The following is a 4987-nucleotide window of genomic DNA, read 5'->3' as shown; positions in this document are numbered from 1 at the left end:
GATCTTTGCATCTGTTTTTAAGCCACTGACAAACCGTTTTGATTACCGTAGTTTGGGGTCATACGGCTTGAAATCAGGGAGTGTGAGGCATCCAGCCACGTTCTTCCTTCTCAAGATTGCTTTGGCTATTTGGGGCCTCTGGTAGTTCCATCCAAATTTTAGGACTGTTTCTTCTATTTCTGTGAAAAATGCTATGGGAATGTTGATAGGGATTGCATTGAATCTGTGGATTGCTTTGCACAATGTGAACATTTTACCAAAATTAACTGTTCCAATCCACAAGCGTGAAACAGCTTTCCATTTTTTTGTGTCTTCTTCAGTTTCCTCAGTCTCCCTGTCTTCAGTGTGCAGGTCTCCCACCACCAGGAGCTGTTTTCTTTCCTTGTGGCGCCTCCCTCAGCTGTGGTGCCAGCTCCTGGCGGGAACTGGTTGCCCACTGGGCTGCAGGGCGTCTCCACCACCTCCTAAGCAGGGAGTTGGGAATAGATGCTGCCCTCAGCCCCCACCTGGAGGCTGGAGGGACCAGGCTCTGGGACCAGTACACAAGCCACCTGGCAGAGGCCTTTGGGCACTGATGCCCCACGGTATCGGCAGCTGAGCCGGGGGCTGGAAGATCTTGTGCACAGTGCCAGGAGTTTATATGTCAAAACATCTTAGTTATATTAGTGTCCCTCCCTGGGCCCCTCTTCCTCTGATCCTGGCTACCGCTTGTTACAATGAGACATGATTCTCTTCATTTAGGAAGGGTAGTAACACTGGGCTTGGGGACCACAAGACTTGGACAGAGCCCTGGAGCTGCCACTAAATTGGTTGTGTGACCTCCAGCAAGTTCTTTGGCCTCCGTGAGCCTCAGTTTTCTCGTTCGTGAAATGAGGCAGACACCACCACCCCGCAGAATTGGTCTGAGGCTGTAGGAAGGGAGCGGGCAGAAAGCATCTGAGAGCCACGGAAAGCAGCAGGTGTGCGAGACGAGGTGCTGCCGTTCTCAGCGGAGAGGCGAGCAGGATGGCCGCAAGGACGGATGGGCTACAGCCATGTCCCCCGTCGCTCCTCTGCACCTGCTCCTCGTCAGCACCTCCTACCAGCGGCCTTGACGTGTGCCCTCAACAGACCTGGTCTCGATGCTCTGGCCTTTCCTTTACCCCTCCTCTCTCTTCAAACGTCCGTATTCTTTGCTTCAGTCCTGTAGAGTCATGTGCCTTCAGTTATTTATTCCTGTAGTAAGTGTGGATTGGGTCCCCCATAGAAGGAAGCCTGGTGTATTACAAAGAAATTGACTTTGCATCCTTTGCCTTCACCCTCACCAGCCATGACTCCAGGGAGTCCCTCACCTTCTCTGAGCTTCAGTTTCCTAAAACAGAAAACGGAGCTGACACCTGCACTGCAGGGTTGTTAGGAGGGTGATGGGTGACAACGCGTGTAAAACCCAGGGCCAGGTGCTCAGCAAACGGGACTCCCTCCACAGACTGCTGGCTGTCAGTTGGATAAACTTACCGAGTATTGGGCGGCAGTGGGACGATGAAGACTTCCGAGGCTGCTCCTTTAGAAATCAAAGCAAAACAAACTCCCATGCATTTTAATGGGCTCCTGGAACCCGCCACAAATCCTGGCCTGACAGTAGCTGCTTGAATATGTGACTGAGCCCCCAATGCCACGTCCAACAGGAGTGCATGTGGGAGGGAGGCATTCTGAGTCCCAGGCAGGGCCACTGGGGCTCAGCTGCCCTGGCACCTCGTTGCCCGGAGGTGTTTAGTCCCGTGCCAGTCCTTTCTAACTCAAAAACACAGTATCTCTTCATCCAACTGAGGTCCCGGACGGGGATTGTCAGGGCGTGGAGGGGACTTCAGTTTTAGACATCCCTTTTTGGGGGGGTAAATTAAAAAAGCAGGTGTATCATTTGGTAAGTGTGATAGTAAGCCTCTGGGGGTGGGTATTTAGAAAGACCAGTAAATATATAGCACCTTGCACTTTAAAGAGCTCATTTAATCATTGATTCATCAAATGCCGGTAGAGTTGGAACTCCCTGTGGTTGCTGGGGTCACAGCAGTGAATAAAACAGGCGGCACCCTGCCCTGAGAAGCTGGCCTTCTGGGGGCAGGGGAGACAGTAACACGAAACACAATAAATACGGACTCTGAAGGGTGAGTTAGGAGTGGGAGGTGCTGAGAAAGAAGAAAAAGTAGGTTGTGGGGAGGGGGATCAGAGCGCCAGAAGGGCAAGGGGCCGGCTGGACTGTGCAACGGGATGTTCAGAGACACCTCACTGAAAAGGCGAGACTTGCAGGAGTGAGGTTGGGGAGGGGCTGGCGACTCTGATGTCGAGGGGCACAGGGTGGAGCTGCCTGTGGAGCTTGGGGACCAGCCAGGGCAGGGGGGTGGAGGGAGCAAGGAGAGGGGGCAGATCACGTGGGCCGGGAGGCCACCTTAAGGACTTCAGCTTCTACTCTGGGGGAAAAGGGAGCCACCGGGGGATTTCATGTGAGCCGAGATCCTCCAGGAGAACTCACTCCAGTCCTGGCTCTGCCATGCACCTGCTGTGACACTTTGGGCAAATCAGGTCACCCCTCTGGGCCACATGTGCTTCAGGAGCAAGATGACATGGGGGGATGGTTCGCTGGGGTTGTTTCAAAGGTCCCTGCTGAACCCTGTGGTGCGAGATGCCGACCAAGGCGGGCAAACACTGGGTCAGTGTCTGTGCCTGCCCCCGAAAGTGCCGGCTTCTTGCTCATGTTCCTCACTGTCCCTTCCCAGTTTGCCCAGAGCCACGCCAGGCCCCCAGGTGCATCTGGAAGTGAGAGCCCACGGCACTGGGAGAGTCAGCCGAGTTTCCTGCCACGCCCGAGGGAGCCGAGGACAACAGTTAACCTTTCCAGCAATTACCTTCCTGGCTGGGACCAGCAGGGGAGCAGTTTCCCATGGCGGCGGGGCAAGCGCCTGGCCGGCCCCCAACTACCCCTGCTGGGCTGGAGCGGTTAGGAGAGGAAACCACGGCAGGCCTGGACGGGCCCTCAGGAGGGGAGTGGGCCCTGCAGGCCGTGCACGTCCCTGGGCAGTGTGGTGGGTGACGGGCCTGCCACCAGAAGTGCATCTGTTTCGCTCCAAGGGCATCAGGCGAGGAGCCCCTAAGCCTGTAGAGACCAAGCTCCCACGCCCGACTCCAGGGAGCAGCTGCCACAGGCTTTTGAGGCAGGATTGTCAAAAAGGAGGAGTTCCCCCTTTTTTGGCAGAGGGAATATGAAAGGAAGGATGGGGTGGCGGGGGTGGTGGGGGTGGTGCTCAGGGCCCCTTGCCCTCCCGTCTCCCTCCCCAGCTCCGCCTTTGGTTCCCTGCACTCCAGGCCTCCAACCAACCATCACCTCCACTTCTCCATCACCAGCCAGTGGGTCCCCATTTGCCAAGTTTCCAAGTTGGAAATGACCCCAACCTAGAGACTTGTTGGAAATAAAAAAATGTCATCCAGCCAAGAGCTCTCAGACTCATGGCACTCGGCGGGCTGCTGCTGGGGCTGCACCAGAAGAGAGCTGCAAGGACAGGTTAACTGCTGAGACCCGACGGGGAGTCCGCGGGTTTCCACCTGCACAGGCCAACATCTCTGCCAGCGGCATTAAAAACCCAGATTATGGAGGTATAATTTACATAGAGCATAATGAATTCTTTTAGATGTGCAGTTCAGTGTGGTTTGACAAATGTAAGTAGTCATGTGACCCCCACCACAAACAAAACAGAAAGCAGCTTCATCGCCCCTGCGAGTTCCCTCGTGCTCCTGTGTGCTCAGCCCCTCCCCACCCACAGCCTCCGCCAGCAGTATTTTTCCCGAATCATACTGAATCATATTCTCTCTTCTCCCGAGACGCCTGTCTCCTCTCAGTTAACATTATGTCTTTGAGATTCATCCAAGTCATTTTGTGTATCAGCAGTTCCTTCCTCCTTATTGCAGTGGAGGACGATCACTTCGTTTATTTTAATTTTTATTTTGGTAATATAACGTAAAACTTGCCTTTTGAACCATTTTTAATGGTACCATTTAGTGGCATTAATCATATTCACGTGTTGTGAAACCATCACTAGTATCTATTTGTAAATATTTCTAAAACTCTTTATCATCCCAAACAGAAACTCTGTACCTATTAAGCAGTAACTCCCACCCCTCCTTCCCACAGCCCCTGGTCTCCTCGAATGTACTTTCTGTCTCTGTGAATTTCCCTGTTCTAGATACTTCATGTAATTGAAGTCAGGTAGTGTTTGTCCTTTTGTGTCCAGCTCAGTTCACCTAGCATAATCACTTCAGGGTTCATCCAGGCTGTAACATGTATAAGAATTCCATCCTTTTTTATGGTTGAGTAATACTCTATTGTAAGTATATTCCACATCCTGTTTATCAGTTCATCAGTTGATGGACAGATGGACCGTTTCCACCTTTTAGCTATTCTGAGTAATCCTGCTATGAACAGATGAACATTAGCAGACAAGTATCTGAGTCCCTCCTTTTTTTTTCCCCCAGTATATACCTAGGAGTGGAATTGCCAGGTCATACGTTTCCATGTTTACCTTTCTGAGTAACCGCCAGATGTTTTCCACAGTGGCTGCATCATGTAACATCCCCACCAGCAGTGCGCAGAATTGTTCCAATTTCTCTACATCCTTGTCAGCCCTTGTTACTTTCTGTCTTTTTAAAAAATTACGGCTATCCTACTGGATGCAAAGTGGTATCTCGTTGTGGTTTTGATTGCATCCTAACGACTGATAATGCTGAGTATCTCGTAATGTGCTTATTTGCCATTTGTTTATCTTCTTTGGAAACATGTTTGCGTCTTTTGTCCATTTTTGAACTGAGCTGTCATTTTGTTACTCAGTGGTAGGCGCTTTTTACGTGCTCTGGGTGCGAAACTCGTACCAGGGGTGATTTACAAATGTTTTCTCCCTTTCCGTGGGTTCTCTCTTCACGCTCTTCATAGTATCCTTGGCCACACAAGACTTTTTTTTAAATT

The sequence above is a fragment of the Camelus bactrianus genome, chromosome 33 (assembly GCF_048773025.1).
Source record: "Camelus bactrianus isolate YW-2024 breed Bactrian camel chromosome 33, ASM4877302v1, whole genome shotgun sequence".
NCBI lineage: Eukaryota > Metazoa > Chordata > Mammalia > Artiodactyla > Camelidae > Camelus > Camelus bactrianus.
The sequence above is the reverse complement of the archived record's forward strand: the minus strand, read 5'-3'. Positions refer to the sequence as shown.